Here is a 26,233-nt window from a genome sequence, read left to right as displayed (position 1 = left end):
TGGTAGTTGTTGTTATATACAAACTCTGCTAAAGCCAAATACTAATCCCATTAGCCACCAAAATCCATCACGCATGCGTGGAGCATATCCTCCAAAACATGAATAGTTCGCTCTAACTGACCATTGGTCTAGGCGTGAAACGCCATGCTAAGATCAACCCAAGTACCCAATCCTGAAAAATCTTCCAAAGGTGAGATTGAACATAGAACCTCGATCTGAAATGATGTACAAAGGCATACCTCCAGATCTCATATGCTCAGCCTTCACCTGCTAACATTTAAGCAATGAGCCATAAAATTTGCTACATCTTCCCTCATACCACCCCATCCGTAATGTTGTCTCAAGTCACGATACATCTTAGTCACACCTGCATAGATGGAATACCTAGCACTATGGGCCTCTTCCAAGATCAACCTAATCCAATCGCCTAATCTCGGCACACACACCCAGCCACCAATCCGTAAAAAACCATTCAAATTAAGTAAGGACTCCTTATCTCAAATCGTTCTCAACCCCTTATCATCAAACTAAGGAGCTCAAATCTACTCCATCAAAGAAGATCTGGCCCCCACAAAAGCCAAAACATGCCCAGGTGTTGAAATATCAAGCCTAACTATCTGGTTAGCTAAATACTGAACCTTAGGCTAGAGGCCTCTCCTAGGTTAAAAGATATGACAAGCTACCCATGCTAGTCGACGTCCGGCTCAAGGCATCTGCGACCACATTAGCCTTGCCTGGATGATAGAGAATAGTCAAATAATAATCCTTAAGCAACTCAAACCAATGACGCTGCCTCATATTAAGATCCCACTGGGTGAAGAAGTACTGAAGGCTATGATAATCTTAGAACATCACAACGGACACCATACAAGTAGTCCTTCCACAACTTCAAGGCAAACACAACTATGCACAACTCCAAATCATGGGTAGGATAATTCCACTCATAAGTCTTCAATTTACGGGATGCATAAGCAATCACCTTGACCTCTTGCATTAACGCAACATCTAACCCAACAGCTGAAGTATCAAAAATGATGGTAAAACCCATGCCCTACCTGGGCAAAGTCAAGATAGAAGTTGAAGTCAAAAAATCCTTGAGCTTTTGAAAGCTCGCCTCAAAAGCATCAGACCACTGAAAAGAAATCTTCTTCTGGATCAACTTGGTTAAAAGAGTTGCAATAGAAGAGAAACCCTCAACAAAACACTGATAATAACCTGCCAAGTTAATAAAACTCTTAATCTCTGTGGGCAAAGTAGGTCTATCCCAATCACGAACCACTGCAACCTTGGTTGGATCAACCATTATACCTTTCTGTAACAACCCAAACCAAGGACTGGTATCTCAAGTCCACGGAGGACCAGAGATCACCCCCTGCACCTATCCAAACAAACCATAACATCCCAGACGTCAGATGAATTCCAAACAAATAAAAAGATAGCATAATATAAGCTCAAAGAATTTAATATATGTTTATAATAAACAAACTTTAACTGACCAATATCTCCTAAGTCCACAATAATCCGAAAATGACTCTATGCAAGGAAACCAAAACCAATCTTGGTCAGGACAAGTCCCCAACTCTGACAGATGATAATGACAATGATAATATTAATGATAATGTAAACTCTCGATTCTAATCTATGAGAGGAACTGATGAAATGTCTAAGTATTTCAGATAATGAAAGCTTACTACTTCACCACAACGAACCAATGGATTGAACTGATCTACCTAACTTTGTGTAGAAAAAGTAGAAGTATCTTCGGTACTTGCATCGGATGGGGATACAACGTTTGGAGACAGTTTGTGGTTGGAGCGCTAACATGTAAATCAGGGATAGGGGAACAAAATAATGCCATGATCAATACTTCAAAATCAGTCAAAATCCAATGCACATACCATATGCATATACATACATACATATATATATATATCACATACCAAAATAGGGAACAAGGATTTACATGCACTTTATAACTTTAGCGTGGATTGTATAGCTCAATCGTGATAACGTACGAAGGTACCCACAGTGTGTGTGGGCGTACAAACCAAAGGATATGTATATGCACCATGGCTGACTCGTACCTCTCGGCATATCAAGATGACTTGAGTACTCAATCATGTCATATAATAGGGGGGCTCAAACCTTTTAATCATATGATAATAATAAAGGGGACTTGGACCACCTGGTCATTTAGACCCTTGCATCCACAATCGCGGTTTCCAGTAAAGATCCCTCTATACCTCCACTTTCACGACTCTACTACATAACCCTTATTAAATCCTAATTAAAAAAATTATCACACATTCTAATTAATTGAACCATATTACACATTAAGACATACATTATTGGTATCATCATACCAACTACACTTGCAAGGTAATATCAACATGCTGAAACAATTTCATTAATTAGGGAAATTCATAGTCCCTTGTTTCAATTATACATTTGCTTTAGGAATCACATAACACAATAAGGTTCAATTCAAAATCATTATGCTTCATTGACTTTTCAAATATGAAATAGATCAAGAGTAGTCCAATATGCATACTTTTCATATTCAAAAACGAGTTCACAATATGGAGCTGAGGTCATTACCACTTCAAAAGTTACAAGTTGGCGGAAATCACAATCTCCTAGTTTATTCACCATACCCATGCATCAAATTTATTTTAAAACCACCAATTAAACATAACCCATGACGGGAAAAACATGAAATATCACATAAACAACAGTTATTCAAAACCCTAAACCCATATTTCAAAACCAATATCAATACCATATGAACAACATTTTAAAACTTATGCTTTTAAGAAATTAAAAACTAGGGAAGAGTAACATGCCTGAAATATCCAAGATTAGGGAGAGAATTCAACCCTTGAAGCTATCCTTGATCCATTTCTTGGAAACCCTAAGTATGGATTCTTGAGAAACTTAAGAGAGAAGAAAGAATGTTTGGAGTGTGTTATCAATGAAAATAGGACCCCAAGTATGTTTATAGGTCAGTGGTTTATTATTGGGATAAGAGGGAAATATCTAAAATACACCCATTAAAAGCTGAAAAAATGATCGTCAATCATTACGGGTCTCATAACGACACATCGTGACTCATTACGACTCGTCTCCATGAGTCGTTGTCAAGAAAGTGTCACCAAGCACATACACTGTTGACCTTACGACTCATATACCATTGCTCGTAATGAGACCCTATGACTCATAGGGTTCAGTCATTGTCAATACAGAAACTATTTGGGTATACACTGGACATCCTACGATTTGCACAAAATGAGTCGTCAGGAGTCTTTACTACTCGTTGTGAGCCACTCATACTCAGAACAGAACTTAGCCACAAACATAATATTTAGGCTATGAATGGATCCCAAGGACCCGTCAAGACTCCCTATGACTCGTAAGGGGAGTCGTAGTCAAGACAATGAGGATAACATTTTAAAAATTCTTAGAGATCAACACCTGGGGTGTTTTATTGTCTCTCTCCTCCTTTAGGATCATTCATCCTGTAATGATGGGCCAAGGCGTTCCTTAGCACGATTTGACTCCAAACACAACCACACTTACCTTTAACGAAGACAGAAAATAAAGATACCATGGAAATTTACAATTTCCTTTAACAAAGTCAGAAAACAAGGATGCCAAGAAATGCACATACCTCAAGCAGAATTATTCAAAATAAGGAATAAGAACGGATGCTTGGACTTCATGTCCTCATATGCTTCCTAAGTAGCTTCCTCAAACTTTTTGTTCCTCCAAAGAACCCTTACCAAAACAACATTCTTCATCTGAAACCGATGGACTTTCTGATCCAAGATTTCCACCAGAATCTCCTCATACGACAAGGAATTCAAAATTCCCACACCTTCCAACATAACAACAAATGAAGGATCGCCCATGCACTTCCTCAACATCAAGACACGAAATACCAGATGAATGGATCTCAAGCTAGAAGGAAACTCTAACTCATATGCAATACTGTCAACCCTTTTCAAAACCACATATGAGCCAATATAAAGGGGACTGAGCTTTCCCTTCGTCCCAAACCGCATTATGCCCTTCATGGGAAACACCTTTAATAACACCCAGTCACCAACATTAAACTCCAACTCCCTTCATCTTATATTCACGTAGGACTTTTGGAGACTTTGGGCAGTCTTAAGCCTATACCGAATCACTTTTACCTTCTTCATGGCTTGGTGAACCATATTAGGGCCAACTAACCTATTTTCACAAACCTCAAACCACTAAATAGGAGACCTACACCTCCTACTATACAAGGCCTCAAATGGAATCATACAATGCTAGAGTGATAACTGTTGTTCCAGGCAAATTTTATGAGAGAAAAGTTGTCAACCCAACTACCACCTTAGTCAATCACACAAGATCTGACCATGTTCTCTAACGTCAAAATGGTTCTCTCTGCTTTCCCATACGCCTACGGGTGGAAAGCGGTACTAAGGATCACCTTTGTCCCCAAACATCTCTAAAAGAAATGCCAAAAGTGAGATGAGAACTGAGTACCTCAATCAGATAAGATGGAAATTGGAGCACCATGCAACTTTACGACCTTCTAAATAAATAACTTGGAATAATACTCACAAGAGAAATTAGTCCTCACTAGCAAGAAGTGAACAGGTTTAGCCATCCTATCCATGATAACCCAAATCAAATCAAATTGCTAGCGAGACTGCAGAAGACTGGTAACAAAATCCATGTTAATTATTTCCCATTTTTGCACAGGTAGCTCAATTCCTTGGAACTGTACACCAAGCCTCGGTGCTCCACCTTCACTTGCTGAAACACCATGCACTTAGCCATAAAATTGGCCACATCTCGCTTCATATTATTCTATCACTAAATTTCCTTAAAATCGTGATGCATTTTTGTTGAATTAGGATGAATAGTATAATATTACTCATGAGATTTGACCAAAATTCTTCTTCACAACCCATCAATACCGAGAATACACAACCTCCCTTGGTACCTTAAGATACCATTACCACCAATTTCAAAAGTCATCACCTTCTAGCGAACTATGTCATCAGGGTCCAACATTTGTTTCTCCTTTACCTCAGCACCAAGAGATGACTTCGCCACCTCTTGAACAATCACACCACCATTCTTGAAATCCAACAGATGGACTTCAAGATTAGACAAACAGTGAATATCACCAAAATCATGCTTCTCCTCATCTACGGACAACCTGCTAAGAGCATCAACGACCATGTTATCTTTACCTGGATGATAATGAAGACTTATGTCATAATACTTGAACAACTCAAGGCATCTTCTTTGCCTGAGATTTAGCTCCTTCTGAGTAAACACGTATTGTAAACTCTTATGATTATAATAAATATCAACATAAACCCCATATAGGTAGTGACGCTACACCGTTAATGTAAACACCACAGCTAATAATTCCAAATCATGATTCAGGTAATTCTTCTTATGTACCTTCAACTATCTAGAAGCATACGCAACCACCTTGCCATGTTATATCAACACGCAAGCCAATACCACCAGGAAGCCTCACAATAGACCATAAAACCATTTGTACCCTCAGGTAGAGTCAAGATCGGAGTTGAAGTTAACTCATCCTTCAATTTCTCAAAACTACCCTCGTAAGCATTAAACCACAAGAACTTCACCTTCTTCTAAGTCAACTTGGTCAGTGAGGAAATAATAAAAGAGAAGTTCTCCACAAACCTTCTATAATAACTGGCTAAATATAAGAAGCTCTGAATGTCGATTGGAGTTGTGGGTCTAGGCCACTTCTTAACTACCACAACCTTCTATGGATCCAACATGATCCCTTTACTAGAAACAACATGACACAGATAAGTCACAGCATTCAACCAAAACTCATACTTTGAGAATTTTGCATATAACCATTGATCTTTCAAGGTTTGCAAAACAAGCCGGAGGTGATTAGCATGATCCACCTCACTCTTATAATACACCAAAATATCATCAATAAACACAATTATGAATAAATCCAAGAACTGACAGAATAGTCAATTCATGAGATCCATAAATATTGCCGGCACATTAGTCAAACCAAAAGACATGACCAAAAACTCAAAATGACCATATTGGGATCAGAAGGAAATCATAGGGATATCCACTTCCAAAATATTCAACTGATGGTAACCCGATCAAAGATCAATATTGAAAAAATACTTAGCATCCTGAAGTTGATCAAAGAGATCATCAATCCTAGGAAGAGGATACTTATTCTTCATAGTCACCCAATTTAATTGATAGTAATCTATACACATCCGAAGGGACCCATCTTTTTTACGCACGAAAAGCATATAAGCACCCCACAAGGACATACTAGGGTAGATACCCTTGTCTAAAAGATCTTCAACTGTTTCTTAAGTTCTTTCAACTTGGCTAGAACCATTCTATAAAGAGGGATATAAATAAGATGTGTGTCTGAAAAAAGATCAATTTCCCTATCGGGAGGAACACCAGGAAGATCATCAAAGATGGGGAATTCGAAGCCGACATGGGAAGTCTGCAAATAAGGACCTTCAAATTTAGAATCCTTAACACACACTAAATGATAGAGGCACCCCTTGGAAATCAATTCTCGGGCTCTAAGATACTAAATGAACCTTCCCTTAGGCACTAGGGGACTACCATCCCACTTGATCACCAGCTCATTCGAAAAGTGAAAGCTGACCTTTTGGGTCTGACAATCAAGAGACACATAGTAGGAGTCCAACCAATCCATCCCTAAAATCACATCAAAGTCTAACATGTCCAAATCTATCAAATCGACCAAGGTCTCCCAACCATAGATCGACATAAAACAACACCTATAGACCCTTCTAGACAAAATGGAGTTACCCACTAGGTGGACACAGAGAAAGGATCCAAAATATACTCAGGATCAAAACCAAAATAAATAGCCATATTAGGGTCACATAAGAGAGAGTAGACCCAGGATCAAGTAGACAATATACATCATGAGAAAAGAGTTTAAGCATATCAGTAACAACATTGAGGGACGCCTCAGAATCCTGATGGGTAGAAGAAACGTACAGATAGTTCTGACCAATGCCAGAGCTAGAAGAAAAAATAGCACCCTGTGGTACAAGAGCTGATGAAGCAACAACTGGAATCTTATTTGCTCCAAAAGAAACCTGAGAAGGATAATCACTCTGCATATGACCAATCTGACCATATTTAAATCACTTGTTCATTCCCTCTTTACAAACACCACGATGTACCTGACCATAAAATCTACAAAGGGGATACGATGGAGCTGACTGAGCCCCACTGGCTTGAGGCTGGGCACCATGTGCCCTAGGACCCATACTTTTTTGAAACGACGATCACCCGATGGCTTAGGATAAGGAGCACTAGTCATAGAGTAAGAACTAGAATTACCCCACTTCTTCTTAGACCATTTCCACCATCTCTACCACTTTGTTGTTGACCTCTATCTTATTCTGCCTTTCACTTATCTCAACCTGCTTCTTCTTTTCCTTCTCAACCTATTGCATGTACACCCCCAACCTAGAAATGTCTATGTTTTTACTCAACAAAGCAATTTTGCCTTCCAACACCAAATCAGGGGACAACCTTGAAGAAACTTTCCTCATTCGAGCTCTCATAGAGGACACCAACTCTGAAGTATAACGAGACAGCTGATGGATTCAAGGCATACTCCTTCACTGTTATCCTGCCTTGCTTTAAGTTTATAAATTCCTCAGCCTTCGCCTCCTTCAACTCTTAAGGAAAAAGGCAATCAACAAAAGCACTAGAGAAATCATCCCATAAAGCAGAGTCAACATCATCACCCCTAGACCATCCTAATCCTCACACCACTGATATATTATGTCCTTCAATAGATAAGCAGCGAACTCCACACCCACTGCAATAGTAGCATGCATCACAAAAAATCTTTTCCATATTATCAATGAAATTTTAAGGATCTTTCTCAACTTTAGAACCAGTGAAAGTAGGAGGACTCAACCTCATGAATTGGATAACTCTAGTGACCTCAAATACCGGAACAACAGAAGCAACACACTCGGTCTGAGAGGCCACCAACTAGGTAAGCAAATGAATTAACTAGTGAAGCTCAGTATTAGACACGCCAGCTTGAGGTACCAAGGAAGGCTAAGGGAAACCCATGGAACTCTACTAGGGAAATCAGAAGTAGTGACCCTAGAACGGGTCTGAACTCCTTGAGTAGGATGAGATCTATACACATTTTCCTCAGACGGGACAAAAGAGTTTCTAAGAGCATCAGATCTTCTGGGAGGTATGATCTGAAAAAAGAACATACAAGAATTAGAGGAGATTCAATACCTTAGACTCTATAGCTTGAAATAGAACAACAAAAAAGGAAAATATTCCTAAATGCCTTGTAGCCTCTCCTTTATAAGTGTGGTGCACTGCACACCCATAAAAGAAACTCTACTTGACACGGCTTTGTGGATACCCAATGACACCAAACCTAAGCTGTGATACCAACTTTATCACAATCAGAACAAGGGCTTATCTATGACGGGTATCTCAAGTCCACTGATAATTGGAGATCACCCCCTGCACCTAGCCAAGGAAACCACAATATCCCTAACGTCGAGCATATAATAAGATAGCATAAGATAAGATCAAAGAATTTAAGATATGTCTATAATAGATAAACTATAACCGACCAACATCACTCAAGTCTACAGTAGTCTGACAAAGACTCTATGCAAAGAAGACCAAAACCAATCTTGGTTGGGATATGTCCCCAACTCTAACAGATAACAATGATAATGATAATGTTAATGATAATGTAAACTCTCAATTCTAATCTATGAGAGGAACTGATGAAATGTCTAAGACTTTTGGAGAATGAAAGATCACCACTTCACCACAACGAACCAATAAATTTTACCGATCCACCTAAATCTATGCAGGAAAAGAAGAAGTATCTCTGGTACCTACATCGCATAGGGATACAACATACGAAGATGGTTAGCAGTTGGAGTGCTAGTATATAACTCAGGGAAGGAAACAAAATAAAACCTTGATCAATACTTCAAAATCAGTCAAAATCCAATTTATATAACCACAAGCAAATACATACATATATATATATATATATATCATATGCTGGGAAAGGGAACAAGGCTTAACATAAAATTTAAAACTTTATCCTGGATTGTATAGCTTAACTGTCATAACATACGAAGGCACCCATGAGCTATATGCGCCTAGCTCTCCCAAAGCTAGAAGGGCCCCGGTCTATATGGTCGCATGAATCAGAGGGTATGCATTGCACCATGGAAGACTCGAACCTTCCAGCATATCAAGGTGAATTGAGAGCCCAATCATGTAATATCATAGGGGGACTCGAACCTCCCGATCATGTGATAAAAATAATGGGGACTTGAACCACTCGGACATTTAAACCCCTGCGTCGGCAATAGAGATCCCTTGGTACCACTACTTTCACGACTCAACTGTACAACCCTTATTAAAGCTCAATTAAAATAATTATCACATATTATCATTAATTGAATCATATTAAACATTAAGGCATAGATTGTTGGTATCGTCATACCAACTACACTTGCAAGGTAACATCAACATGCCAAAATAATTTCATTATTTGGGGAAATTCATTGTCCCCTTGGTTCAATTGTACATTAGCTTGGGGAATCACATAACCCTATAAGGTTCAATTCAAAATTATTATGCCTCCTTGACTTATCATTTTATGAAATTGTCAAGAGTAGTTCAATATGCATACTTTGCACATTTAAAATTGTTTTCACAATATGGGTCTGATGTCATTACCACTTCAAAAGTCAAAGGTTGGGGGAAATCACAATCCCCTATTTTATTCACCAAACCCATGCATCAAGTTGATTTTAAAACCATTAATTAAACATAACTTATGCACGGACAAACATGAAACATCACATAAACAACAGTTATTCAAAACCCTCAGCCCATGTTTTAAAACCAACATCAATACCATATGAACAACACTTTAAAGCTTATGCTTTTAAAAAATATATCAATTAGGGAAGAGTAACATCCCTAAAATACCCAATATTATGGAGAGAATTCAACCCTTGAAGCTCTCTTTGACCTACTTCTTGGAAACCCTAAGTATGCTTGAAATATTTGAGAAAGAAAAAAGAATATTTGGAGTGTGTTATCAATGAAAATAGGGCCCCCAGTATGGTTATAGGCCATAGGTTATTATTGGGATAAGAGGGAAATGTCTAAAATACCCCCATTAAAAGCTGGAAAAATAATCATCAGTCATTACGGATCTCAGGATGATTTATCACGACTCATCTCAATGAGTCGTTTTTAAGACAGTGTCACCAATCACATGCATTGTTGACCTTATGACTCATATACTAGGGCTATAATGAGACCCTATGACTCATAGGGTTTAGTCGTTGTCAACACAGAAATCATTTGGGTATACATTGGACATCCTACGATTTGCATATAATGACTCATCAAGAATCTTTATAACTCATAGTGAGCCACTCGTACTCAGTAAAGAACTTAACTACACACACTGTTTAGGCTACGATTGGGTCCCTAGGACCCATTAAGACTCCCTACGACTTGTAAGGAGAGTCATAGTCAGGATAGTGAGGATAAAATTTCAAAAATTCTTACAGATCAACGCCTAGGTGTTTTATTTCCTTAGTCATAACATTACCCAAGAAAGAAAGAAACTCCAACCAAAACTCATACTTGGAGAACTTATCATACAACTTCTCAGCCCTCAATCTCTGAAGCATAATCTGCAAATGCTCGTCATGCTCAACCTCACTCTTGAAATAAACAATGATATCATCAATAACAAAGGAGTTGAGATACGGCCGAAACACTCCGTTCATCAACTCTATAAATGAGACAAGGGCATTGGTTAACCCAAAAGACGCAACCAAGAACTCACAATGACCATATCGAGTCTAAAAAGTTGTCTTTGGAACATCCAAAGCTCTAATCCTCAAGTGGTGATAACCAAACTTTAAATCAATCTTTGAAAACACTGCAGCACCCTATAGCTAATCAAATAAGTCATTAGTATGGGCAAGAGGATACTTATTCTTAACCGTTACATAATTCAACTATCAATAATCAATACATATATGCATAGAACCTTCTTTCTTCTTTATAAATAAGACAGGCATACCCTAAGGCGATACACTAGGTCGGATAAACCCCTTATCCAATGCCTCCTACAACTGATCCTTCAATTCCTTCAACTCAGTTGGGGTCATCCTATAAGAAGGAATAGAGATGGGCTTAGTGCCTGGCTCAACATCAATAGCAAAATCAATATCATGATTCAGAGGCATACCAGGCAAATCTATAGAGAACACATCCATAAACTGTGGACAACATGAATAGAACCCAAAGAAGAAGGTTAAACAAAACTAGTATCATGAATATGACCTAAATAAGTTAAATATCCCCTCTCAACAAATCTACAAGCTTGAACATAAGAGATAACCCTCTTAGGAACCGAATGAAGCATGCGCTTCCAAGCTATTCTTGGCCCATTCGGAGTCAGGGTCATAGCATAATAATCTAGGATAGAATGATAAGGAGCCAACCAATCTAGACCTAAAATAACATTAAAATCAACCATATCTAACACAAGCAAATACACCGAAGTCTCATGCCCAGCAAAAGTCATAACACAAGATTGGTACACCCGATCCACCACTAAAGAATCATCTATTAGGGTAGATACGCTTATAGACATGGCAAGAGGCTCACTAACAGAAAAAAAATTGAAGCAAAATATACAGACACATAGGAAAAAGTCAATATAGGATCAAATAATATAGATGTAGGTCTGAAATCAATGAGGATAATACTTGCAATCACAGTATTAGAAGCCTCTACCTAAGGTCTTGCTGGTATAGCATAACACTGACCATGACCAACAGCTGCCTAGGTGTCCCCACAACCACCAACTGCCTGACTAGCCCCACAACACCTGTTTAAGCTCCACTATCTCTACCCCTCGCACCTCTAGTACCACCCTTACCCCTCACAACTAGAATAGGAGTAGCTCAAACCACCCGGCAGGACTAGTTCCTGGCTACGTGGCTAATCTCATCACATGAATAGCAACCTCTATGATTAGTCTCAATAAGAGAAGGTACAACTGGGATCAAAAGCCCACCCTAAACTATTGATCTAAAAGATCCACCACCTAAAATCTATAAAGCCTCTTGCACTGGCCTACCATGGTATCCATGAGAACCTCTAATATCTCTGCCTCAAGGGGTCTGACTCTTGAACTTACCATAATATCGTGCCTTCTTGGCGCCTCCCTGAGATACACTAAGAATATCCTCTGTCATCTTAACATTATCCATAATACTTTTAAAAAAAAACTAAGTACAATAATCTGAGATATGGCTAACTGAAGAGAGACATCCAAACCCTTCACAAACTTTTAAATTATCTTATACTTGGTGGAAATATTATTATAGTAATATCTAGACAGGGCATGAAAGTGTGCGTCATACTTAGCAACTATCATGGAGCCCTTCTTTAAATGATCAAATTCATCCCACATATGCTCTCTCAAATTGAAAGGCATAAATCTCTCTAGGAAAGCCTCGACAAACTAATCCCAAGTCATCTCGAGAGAATAACAGGGTCCACAACTAACAAGTGACCTCCACCAATCTTTCCCTGCAACACTCAACTAATAAAATATAGTATAAGACACACCATCCATGTAAAAAGAGTGAAACACAAATTAGAACACAAGGTATGAAAGAACTTCGCATGATAAAGAATAGAATAAGGAAAGTTTCCTAAAGACGCCTCTCGAAGATAGATATGAACGTCTATATACCGATCTGTGAGACTCTATTAGACATCTCTTTCTTATACTATTGAGACCAATGAAACCTAGTTGCTCTAATATTAATTTGTCATGACCCAAAAATAAGGGTCATGATGGCACTTGTCGCGGCGTACCTTGACAAGTAAGCCTATCACTTAAAATGATATAAAAAGAAAAATAAAAGACAAAAATACCAAAAGTAAGGCTTTTAGAATGAGTCCAAATCATATAAGTAATCATAAAATATGGAAAGAACTTATCCAGAATACCAATCATGCCCAAAACAAGGTGTAAATAGTCTAAAACCTACTAATAAATCTAGGAGTCAAATACATTAGAAAATAAACCACAAAAGAATAATATTTGTCTCCAAATACTAATAAAGACATAACTAATACATAAATATAGAGGTGAACTCCAAAAGTATGAATGTCTAACCACTACCTTGAGAAATTTGAAGGTGCCCAAAATCAACCAATTTGAGGCACACGCAACCTAAAGTTGCATTGAAAGTTAAAGTAGGAGTGAGTACGGTCCACTTGTACTCATTAGGTATCATAGGCCGACCAAGAAAAGTAGAAATAAAGCATACAAAATACACTCTAAGGGCATGTCACCTACAATCAAAAAATGTCCCACAATGGTAACCCACACCACTTGCACTAACATTTCTAATATATCACATATATTGAAATATCTTACCAAGATAGAATAAAAGTATGCATTATATCACATATAAGTAGAACAACGGAGAACATGAATATGCAAGATCATCAAATACAAGTAAAAGAAAATAAGATAATTACATAGATGGCAAATCAATATAGAAATACAACAAAATATAAACACAATAAAATAAGTGCAATGTATACGATGATGATGATGACTATGATGCATAAGGTCGTTGCACGACCTCCGATTTCATCACACAATCCCCGTATACACATAGCAGAGGCAAGCCTCCCAACGCAGGACTTATAGGGGGAGGGGGTTCATCAACCTATTTACAATTCACATATCTCATATCTCCTTTCTGAGACATCCCTCAAAAAGGATTTTCTAAGGTGTTATAATGTATCCTCCCCGGCACATCCCTTGGAGAGGGTTTTTAAAAAGGTGTTACCAGTGTTACTTAGGTGTTGACACGGTGGTATCAATGTTTCATGAATGAGTATGATATGAGTATATAATGATCATAACTAATCACAATGAGTATTTCCACTATCAACCACATGATATATTTCCACAACCAACCACAATGATACATTTTTACAACAACGTGAGCCAATATCCACTCATTATTTCCATTTCATCCATGAATTTCCACATTTCTCATATAACAATAAAGTATGAATATAATCAAAATACACCAACATTACCATAATAAGCATTTTAATAACACAATACAATTATTCACGTGTATTCAAGGCTATCAATATCATATAGGACCTCACACGGTCACACATATCACATAATATCTCAATTTCAACAATTACATCACATATAGACCCCCACACGGGCATAATACATAGATAGCTATTTTTTCATGATTGTTTACACCCTTGACATGTATTTTATACCATTATTTACTACTCATCCAAATCTAAAAGAGATAAGTCACAACCTACCTTGAATGCCAAAACCGATCTGCTAAACTTCAAACCCATGACCTTACATTCCACAAATAATTTTGAAATCCACAAAAAATATCAAATATGAAATGTATGCATCAAAACAAAACCAACAACACCCATATAGACTATTTTGGTTCAGAATCAAAATGAACCCCCAACATGGGTTTTTGAAAAGGAATGGCAAAATTGTAACTTTACATTAAAATTTATTTTTCATATTTTTAGGAACCTAAATCTAAAAACTCAAGTCAAATCGAGTCAAAAATAAGGTTCAAATCGAAGAAAAATTATTTTTAAGCTTTATCGGGTAAAATTTTTGAAATTCGAATTAAAATCAAGAATCAAAGTTGTTTTAAAGGTTAAACTGATGAAAAAATAGTAATTATAAGATTAAAATATTATTCAAGTGAAAACGTATGAAATTGGAGTTTAAAATCAAACCCTAAGATTTTTAGAATTTTGAGAAATTAATCAAGAAATTACTAAGAAAAGGGTGAATTCTTACCTTAAATTCATGAGAGAGTCAAGAAATTGATCTTAATCTAGATTCCTAAGCTCCTACAAGCTTCACTTTTAAGATCTAACACTATTTTAGGGTTTAACTCTCAAGAGGTAAGGTGAAAGAATGGACAAAATGCGCCAAAAAAAAGGTAAAAAGTTTATTTTTTTCTTCTGTGCACCAGTGGGAAAACCTAGTTTCTTTAGTTCGACCCAAACTCCGACAGGGCGCCCAAAATTCGTTCAGAGTACGATGAATTCAAAAAAAACTATGAAGCCGCACTAAATTCAACATTCCGGACATGTTGGCAAAGTTGGATTTTCAAAAAAAATGTTGATTTCACAAAGTTGACCCTCGAAATCCGAAATCTCAATTTTTTAAATCGAGGGTAAAATCACACCAAATATGTTACTACCCTAAAATCAACGTTCTGGGTCTGCTGGCGAAGTTGAATTTCCATTCGGGGTCATTTTGACGAAATATGGGTCCCACACCCATATTTCAAAATTTTTAACTTTCCAACCAATAGATCAAAATAAGCTCGAGTGCACCGGGACCCAAACCAAAAGTCCACCTAGTATAAAATCAATATTCTGGAGCTGCTGTCATAGTCCGTTCAGCCATCCATCGTACAGATCAAAAGATATTCATATAAGTCCAAATCAGGCTTTCAAAGCCATCATAAACCACAATATTGTATAAATGGTACCAAAATACATCAAAAATTGTGTCAATCATCCCCTCTCCCCAACCCCAAAAATATCATAATGCAAATATGGGAAGGGATAAAATAGTTAAATCATACAAACTCACAAAGTTCACATATTACATCAAAAAAACAGGTCGCTACAAGTGATTACCTTTTTCCTTTTTCAAAATTGAGGTAGGAATAGTGGAAATCAAATTTTCACCAATAATGTGATTGTTTAAGTAGTCAAATTTTCTATGTTGTATAATTACTAGATTATATAATTGCTAATATCCTAGTATTGCACTCTCTCTGTTTTAATTCACTCGGTCTTCTTTATAAATATGTTTTCAAATTAGTTATTCATTTCCGCAAATTAAGAGTATTTTATTACTTTTTTTTCATATTACCCTCAATATTAAATAACTAAATAAAATAGTAATAATTAGATTGAGAGTTTTCAATACATCATTAAAAGTGTTAATTTATAAAATACGCTTCTAATTATTATTTTCTTATTGAGTGTGCAAAGTCAAAAGAGGTCAAGTAAAATGAAACGGAGGGAGTAATGGTTAGCTTATTATGCATAGTAAATAAATAATAATATGCCCTTCATTCCTTTTTATTTGCTTCATTTGGGTTGGGCAGACCCCTTGATAAATTTCTTAATCCTATAAAATTAAATATAATTTTACCAACATACCCCTAATTAAATGTTATACCTCTTTTAAAATCAATAATGATTACATTTATTGAATAAGGGCATAATAGAAAGATTTTGTTCTAAGTATTCTTAATAGATTCAAGTAGCAAATATGTAGGAATATAAGCACACCCCAAATGGATCAAATAAAAAAGAATGGAGAGAGTAATATGCATTTATGAAGTTAAGGATGTTGAAACTTGCATGATTTTTTTTTTGTGGAGTTTCAAGAATCGTAGTATCGTTTTAAGTTTGTTTGTAAGTCAATTTTTCTAAGTTAATTGACTTACAAGCTGGCTCCATGTTTTTTTAAAATAAAAAGCACATTCAAATTTGTTTATAAGTCAATTATTTTCAATTAAATAACTTCAATAAATCTAAAATTAATATAACTTTTATAAATAAATGCCTTTGCCTTTCACAAATTGTTTTAGACCTGTTAAACTTTTATTTGTGTATGTTTGATGTAATATCATTGGAATGATAATTTCTCTGACCATTTCTATTTATCTAGTATTGAATCGGCATATTTCTTAAGGACCAATAAATAGAATGAAAATTTTACTATGTCATTTTTTGAAATAATACATTTAATTTGAGAGATGATTATAGCTAATAATAAGGATAAATAAGAATCTAATTATGAATTATCTCTTAATTTCAAATTAGATCAGTAAAATGATAATTTACTTTTAACATGTTGGATAAGTAAAGGGAGGGAGTATCACAGGCAAACATATGGACAACAAATTATGCTACGTTTATTTATTTGGGTGTAATTTAATTTTTTATTTCATTAATTATATTTTGACCAAAATTTAATTCAAATGAATTTTTTTACCATAAATAGTAGTACTTTGCTTTCATCTAGCATATCCTAAATATCAATCAAATTCAAAGTTCTCTCAATCATGAATTTGTCACAGCATTATTTTTCATTTGATTTTTGTAGCAAATGTTGAAAGTACTGGTGAAGACTAAACTTCTTGTGAATAAAAATATACTTTTTACGTATTATCAATTCTTTTTGCATGAAAGATTGCCTAAAGGATTGTCATCATCCCATTTCTACTAAGAAAGTTCAACTGAACATTTTTCCCAATTTAAACAAGGTATAATTTTTTTCATATATTTTTCAATTTAATAATTTTCTTATTCTTTTTTCCAGACAGGTAAAGTTAATGTAAGTTAATCTATTACTTATTATTTTTGACACATTTTTGTCAGATGAAGAGTTGATGAGAAGCTGCTTGAATGAATGTGCAACAAAATATTGCCATGATAATTGTAACATTTTTTTAGTATTTGATTTGATTTATTATTCTTTAGTTAACTAAAGGAAAAATGTGCTTTCTTGATGACTTCAATTGTAATCAAGTTTACTCTTTTAATGAAGTAATCTGTTTGTGAAATTCATCATCTTTTGATTTTCAAAATTTCCATTTTGATCAATTCTTTATCATCTTTATTCTATCTGAGTGGAATGTATTTTTAAAATGAGTATTTTCTAATATAATAATAAAAATAAACTAAAACAAATTTGTATACTACAATGTATTTCACGTTCCTGGCTATCCCCTAGTCATAACACGGTGCTTAAGATCACAAGTGAGCCCAAGCAAACCCATGATCTGGTACTTGTTGTGAGCACTGAATAAAAATAATAATGGGATAACATGTGCGGAACATAATCTAATAAAATGCAAGTACAATGTAATACTGAAATATAATTCTATATGTCTGAAACAACTGAAAAACTGAAAACTAATTGACTGTCTATCAATCTGAAAGCCTCTAAAAATCATAAGGAGTTGATTGGACAAACCCCCAACTAACTTCGACTGAATAAACATAAAGAGATGCTAAAATAATGGTAATAACATGCCATATCCTCGATGGATAAAGACTCACCACTACTGCTGCTAGGAAAATCTAAACTCTCTAAGGATGGTTGGGGAGCTGAGCGTCCAAACCTATTCTATAAGACAACATGGCGTAAGAGAAAAATATATGGTCAGTACTTTGAATGTACTAGTACTGAGATAAGGACTAACAAAAATACATATGGCAACCGAACATGGATGCATGAATATATAGAACTGGGAATGCAAGACCAAATAAGACATGAAGTGGATTTAATCTGTATAACTGACTGATTGAATAACTGAGAATCTGACTACTAGGTCAAGCAAAACCTGAACTGATATAGACTAAGTACTGACTGAAACTGTCGGAGCTATCATATAACCAATATGCCCCAATTTGAGCTAATTGGGCTCCAACCTGTAACCCTAGTTGGAAGGGTGTCAGTACCTTGCCATGGGTACTAATACTGGATTTGTGGATCCACTAAAATAGTGTTCCGAAGGACTAGGGAGCCAGTCTTAAAATGCTGGGTGACCCCTAAGAGAGTGTCAATCCTAAGCTGGCGGGTGACATCTCATAATCCCACGTTGGCTACGTAGTTCTTGACCTTAGGGACTGCTACTAAGGACCCAGTCCTAATTGGTGAGTGAGCCCCTATCACTAGGTTTTCTCTATATTAAATGCTACTCCCCACTATTACCATAGGTTTGATATGATGTGGTACTTTACTGATAAGTGCTCAACATGAATATAGTAGTCTGAATATAATAATGAAAACATAATCTGGCTGACTTATACCTTGAAAATAAAGATATGTTTAAACAAATAGGCATCGAGCGTTGACAACCCTCCAACACTAAATGATTACAAGAAAATATGATAACAATTCTTAAAATAGTGATATAAAATCATAGTTCAAAGATCCAAAACATAAGACATTTCAATACATGAGTATGATAAATGAAATTGGAACATGGAGACGTGTTAAACTTGAGGGAACAACATAATCATATAGTTTAATACATATCCTTATGATTTATCATGAAACTAATTGATTATCACTTGTGTATTTGAATTACAAAACATGGAATAACCTAACTTACGTGGAAACACATCTTGACATGGCTTGAATTTAACAATTCTAAGAAGTAAGGATCAAGTTCACAATTGACATAGATAATTTCATGATTTAAGGTAAAATCAATATTTAAACCTAAAGGAGAAATTTTTGGGTTCAATGGGTGGAAGGGGCCCAAGGATGGACACTCTACATACATTAATGTTGAAGCCTTGGATAAATTTCTTGGTATTGAACTTGAACTTAATGAACTCAGTTAATTTTTGAGGAGAAAAAAATCACCCCTATTGCTCTGTGATGGATGATTTATGAGGTATGATAGGTTAGGGTAGTATTTATACTTGATAAGTGTTGTTTAGAGGGTGAAACGGTGTAGTATTGGGGTTAAAGGTGTGGTAAAAGATCAAAAACCCCTTTAGAAATCGTCTGTAAAACATCTGGAAGCCTTTCCAATGAGTTTGGCCAAGACTCATAATTTTTAGGTATGAGTCATGTCTTGAGTCGTCATCAGGAACCCAGATTTCGAACCCTAATACCGCGGTGATGACTCCTCCTGACAACTCATATGGTCTGCTTAAGAGTTGTTATCAAGAGTCGTAACCAATGGCAGCCTTAACAGTACTTCAGTAATTTGGCCATAATTTTTCACCCTGATATCGTATTAAGGCAAAATTGGTATCATTGAAAAGATAATTTAATTATCTATCTATTGGTGGTCTTGAAATTAGAAATTCCTAGAATACCCAAAGTTATGATCAATTAAATCTGACTGTAGTTGTATTTTTCACAAGAATTTAATTGCTATGGGGTGTTTTGACTCGTCTAAAAGTTAGGAGATATTTAGGTTCTTAGTATATGTCCAAGTCACTTGTAAAATTACCAAAACATGAGGCTTGGTTCTTGAATCCCTTACTGGTCAGGCTACGAGTATTAATAATGACTCATAATGTCAAAACGCGAGTAGTATGTTGGACACGTAACCCCTGGGTTGAGTGGTTTTGGATTACATACTGTTGTGACTACGAATCCCTCCTTACGACTCATAGACATTGATTATGTGTCATAATGGGTAGTCGTAGTGAAACACTCTAAGTTTTGGACCCTTGTAAAATTTCTATGGTTTTGAACTTTTGGACTTGGTACAACTCAAGGGTACCAATTGTACCCTTGAATACAACTTATGGGATGGATTGAGGATTTAATAGTATGCTAGGCAGTGTGTTTGTCTTATCTAATTCCCAAGATATGACTCATCTTGGTACGAGTTGTATAGGAATATACGAGTAGTGTATGGCAAGTCGTATGGTGCTTGATTGAGTGGTCTTATGGAATCTGCCCAAGGTACGATTAGTAGATACATTTTGGTATACCACTCATACATTTAGGTATGAGTAAGGAGGTGTGATTCTTATAGAAACCAGTAGGGAGGGTCTTGGGATGGTTTTGGGTATGAGTTAGCGTACCACTCATACCCTAGGATACGGGTTGTATAGGTGAGTCGTACCCTTGGACGTGGTTTGTTTTTAATTATAAGTTAAGGGTAGTCTGAAAATTTCCTACTTCAAAGCCCTTATGTTATTACGTTATATAACCCTTGGTGGTCTCTCATAACACTTATTAAAGGATGGAAACAGTCCAAAAACTCTCTCAAACATACTCTTAAAGATTGGAGGCTAAGGTTTTTTATATATTCTTCAAAAGGCTAGAGTTATGATTATCCTTGGAATCTTGTTGTATAAGGCATGTACTCCTTTCCTCATTGTTATTTTCAACTAAAGACATGTGTATTGTATTTTAAACATTGATTTATAAATCATTAATGGTGGTTTTCAAAATATATATTAAGGGTCTTGATGCAAATGGTTTGGTATTGGTTTAAACTATGTTCTTACATGTTTTTTTTAATGGTTTGCATATGTTTGTACTTGTTGGTTCTAGTTTAACAAATGGGTCTTGAGTTAACCTAACATGGTGGTTTATGAATTGGTTTTGGTCTTGGTAAAGGTATGCCCTCAACATGTTTGATAAATTGCCTAAAAGAATGTTTTTACTCTATTGTTGAACTTTCATTGGAACTCTTGCAAGGTATGGTTTGGTAATGGAACCATAAATGGATTTGGATAGTTTTGCATAGTTTTCATGATATGAATGCTTTAAATGTTTGGCAAGGTCATAAATGGTTTGTAATGGTTTTAAATGGTAAATGGTGTACATAGTTTAGGAGGATTAAATGGTAAAGCCTTGGTGGCTATGAAATTGGTTATGCTTGTAGGGTACATAAAATCCCCCAAGTGGTTTAATATGGTAAATAGAAGGGTACTTAAAAGTCCCCTTAAACCTATATATGGTTGGCTATGGATAGTACTTGTAAGTATGGTCGGTATGACAATACCACCATTAAATGGACTTGGTTAATAAATGATAAATGAATGGATTGGTTGTTTGAAAATGGTTTTAATCGGGCAATAATGGTGGGACGTGTATCAAAGTCGTGGAAGGACCAAAACTAAAAACTCATATTTGTCGATGTGAGGTTGGCCTAGGTGACTGTGTGCATGATGTCATACTATATTTTGGGGGATGAACTAGTCATCCCAGGGTACTTTCCCAGGTTATGCAACAACACACACTAGGGCCTATTCAGCAGAAAAGCTGAACCTATATAGCCCATTGATGGTTTAGGATGGCAAAGCTACACTGCCCAGGTAAGGGCATACTAAACCTGGTTCTCTTTTCCTACATCGTAAATATATATGTGGCTCTATGAATTATGGATGGTTTTTTTTGGTTTTGTGAATGGCATTATTCTATCCCTATCCTGAGTGCATGCTAGTGTTCACCCACTAACCCATCTACTAGCGATTGTATACCCAAGCTATGCAGGGGCTGGCCATTTAACTTCTCCTGCTTAGTGATTGAAATCGGGGACAATCGATGTTGTATTGAAGTGCTGAGTTTCCATAGTTTGGAAGGTATCTATTTTATGTCATATGTTACTTTACATATTTTCTGTCTCTTATAGACTTTGGTTTTTGGCTATGGTCGGGGGCATGTCCGACCTTGTACTCTTTGATTGGTCTAGAGGCTTTGTATAGACAACTATGGACTTGGGTATGGTATGGATTGGATATGTTTCATATAAACGTATATATACATCAGATTATTAAAAATGATTTTGGTTTATTAGTTTTGGCATTGGTTTGATGGGTCATTGGGTGGTTAGACTTAGTTGGGTTGGTATCGGATATAGACTTATCCTAGATTCACCACATGGTTGGATATGCTATATTGCTATATGTTCGAACTTCAACCAACTCAAGGTATGTGTTTCATGGTTGGGTTGGGTAACGGGGTTGGTTCTCGATCCTGGTTGGGCTTGGGACTGCCCATTATAATAAGTCACTAGTTTGGGTCGTGACAATTTGGTATCAAAGCTTTAGGTTTTGGTGCCATAGGGTGTCCACCGATCCATGTCAAGTAGAGTCTTTCTTATGGGTGTGTCATAAGCCACACTTATAATAAGGAGGCTATGAGATGTTTCACTTTCTTTGTTATTCTACTTTCGAGCTATGGAGTCTAAGTTCTTGAACTTTTCTCTGAATCTTTCTTGGTTCATTCTTTGGATCATATCTACTCAACGATCTAAATTTCATGGAAACTAGTTTGTCCCACTCAAGGACAACATGGATGGATCTAGTCCAACTCATGGGGCATAGACCCGAACAAGGGTTATAGCTTCTTATTTTCCCAGTGGTGCCCAATATACATTATCCTATCCTCTTTGTAGAGTTAGTGGTCAGTCGCACCATAGTTGTGTGAAGAAGGAAGGAATCAGTATTTTATTTGTGATCGATTGGGTTACATACAATGGGAATTTCCCATAATTTTTGCCACTTGGGAAAATAGGGCATCGGTTACCACTTCTCAAGCTCTTGTGCCAAAGGGGTGCTACATCTGGCTCCAACAGTGGTTAAGATTGTCTCAATGTTCTTACTATTACTCGGGAGTTCGAGGCATCTTTTTATGCCAATACTGGTACAGTGAAAAATCCTTTCCTTGTGGTGTGTGGTTTACTTGGTTAGGGGTCCCCTCTCTTTTGTGACCTTATTTGTGGTTTGTATTTTGGTCCCAAGGTTGTTTCAGACTTTTTTTTTCTTCTCTTTCTACCCCGGTAGGTAAATCTGTGATTGCCAAAAGAGTATATAAGGGGTGTGTGGCATCTGTTGGTAATAACAGCAGTCTTGGTGTATTTGTTTGACTTGGATGTGGTGGATTTCAATGTCATTCGGGGGATGGATTGGTTACACTTGTGCTATTCTTCATTAGATTGTCGAATCCGTAAAAAGTTTGCCTTTAGACTCCCTGGTAAGTCAATTATTGAATGGGAGAATGGTTTTGTTCAGGTCCCTAGGTTTTAAAGGAAAGGTTATATCTTGGAACTTGGATATTAGTCTCCCAAGGGATTCCTTATTAGTCAGGCCGGGTTAAAGATCCTAACTCAGAAGGTCCTTTTTTTGTTTGGTTTTGATGGTGGATAAATTTTCTAAGGTCTTCTTAACAACCCTTATCGTGTCTTTCTAATTGGTAGGTTGGTTTGGGATTGGTCTATTCCTTCTTTATAGAATGGTTTCGGTGAAGTTAAAGGATCTTAAAGAGAAATTAAGGGATCTCTTAGATAAAGCTCTTATCTGTCTTAATGTTTCCCTATAGAGTGTTTTCGCTCTTACATGCATAAAAGGAATGGTTTTCCCTAGGAATAGATAGGTTGTCAATAGATGACTAAGGAATTGGGAGTGTCCTCCTTATTGAGTAGAATTTATATGTATATTCCATTCTATATGGGGTATTTTGATAGTATTGAATGGTGGTTGGTAGATCCTAGGATAGAACCTAGATGCTTGATTTTGATTAAAGAGAGTATGATAAGCTCGGTATTAGAAATATGTGAGTTGTAGAGGTAAAATTATAGGTTGGATAAGGTTGATGATTTGGGAAATACAATAGCGGGAGAGTGGTGCCATGTAGGCCAAGAGTTTTGAACGGGAGGGACTGTGGGTCAAGTCATTAGATAGGCTAGATCATGGAGCTTGCACGTACCTTTGTCCCTACATTTGCATTTTATTGTTGGCATGAAAATGATTATTAAATTTATGGTTTTGATAAGGGTTTTGGAATAGTTGAGGTCTTTGACATGATTGCTCATTTAATTTATTTTCCATGGATTATGGTGCATTATTTAGGATTTATTAAATGTTATGAACATTGTGGGATGCATGGAAATGTTAAATGGATTTCAGGGTACTATGGATTCCCCAATTACTTGGTTTTGGTCTTAAAAATTATATGCCCTCAAAATATTTATGAAATTGCCATTGAATATAATTTTTTTCATAGGGTTTAACTATTCTTAAATCCTTGCATTGCATAAATGATTAAAGGAACATAAATTGGTTTTGGTTGGATTCAAATGATTTTAAAAGGGCCTTGGTTGCCATGTTTTAATTTTAAATGGTTTTGGTTTAATTGGAAACCTTGGAGTCAATTTGGTCTCATGGTTTTAGCATGTCTATGCTTGACTTTAGGTGGCATTTGGTTGAATATGGTTTTGGGTATAGGAAACAAAGAATCCCTGGTAAACGTGTTTAGTGACGCCCATTAACACGTAGTGTTATGCTTGTAGGAGTAATGGGGTGAAGGTTGATGGTTAGTATAAAATTTTCCTTTAGAGGTGGACTTCAAGGGAAGGTCAGGTTGCATATTTTGGTGATCTCCTTCTCTCTCATTTAAGAGATTACTCTATTAGAATTACATGTATTCTTATAGCACTTATGACTAAGGTTTATATTTTGTATTCGCCTTGTTCCCTGGATATGAGCCTTGATCTAGTGTTAAATTACTTATGGCATGTGTAGTTGTGTTTCTTTCGGTGTACAGTCTTAAGGACTCCTCTTATGGTATGGTTTGGTCGAGATGTTTCTTTATTATGGTCTGGGTGGTTGTTGTGAAGTACTTCATGCCTATAGTGCCATGTCTTGTCTCTAGGATCTTGCCTTGGGAGGCATGGATAAATCTTGCAATTCGGTTTCTTAAATTACTTTGCTTATATTAGGATGGTATTTGTTTAGAAAGTATGGTGATGTGTTGAAACGGGAATATAGTAGTCCCTAAGTGGGGGAGAGTCTAGGGTGACTACCAGATTTAAGGTTTTATAAGGATATGTAAGGTTGTTGTCATGAGAAATGGTTAAGAAAGGAATGGGTGGTGAAAACCCTGGGAAGGTTGAAAAGGGTGCTAAATCTTTTGATGGATAGGTCATACCGCAGGTATATAAGTTGTAGGCTTGAATGTTATGATTGATAGATATACCAATAAGTTATGTTGGGCACCTGAGAGGTCTGGTAAGGCATGGTTTTATGAATTATTTTCATGGCTTAGTAGTTGTATGATTTTGGGAGTTCAATTATAGGCTGTGGATTTTGGTTATAGTGGTTGGACATGGTTTGCCCATGTCTTTTACTTATGGTTTTCTTGTCATAATGGTGATGGAAGCAGAGTAGTGTTTCGGGAAGATGTAAGAAGTAGAGCCCGGTGACCTAAGTTAACTTCATTTTAGTTTCGAATAGGCTTGAATATGGAATTGGTGGTGTATATTTAGGATCAAGCTCTCGTAGTGGTGTTTCTTGGTAAATTCTACGTTGAATTGGGCTTGCCCTTGCATGAGTCCATTTATTCGATATTCTATATATCTGTATTGGGGTAAGGTATGGATGATCCTAGGTTGGTTGGTTCCTTTGGGTGGTATTGGTATCTTGAAATCCTTGTTCTTTAAGGGGGTCCCAATGAGGATCATGTAAGGGTAAGTTCGTCGGTTGCGAATGAAACGTGTGGCTTCGGTAAAGG

Source organism: Capsicum annuum, chromosome 2 (genome assembly GCF_002878395.1).
Source record: "Capsicum annuum cultivar UCD-10X-F1 chromosome 2, UCD10Xv1.1, whole genome shotgun sequence".
Taxonomy (NCBI): domain Eukaryota; kingdom Viridiplantae; phylum Streptophyta; class Magnoliopsida; order Solanales; family Solanaceae; genus Capsicum; species Capsicum annuum.
Note: the sequence above shows the minus strand (reverse complement) of the source record.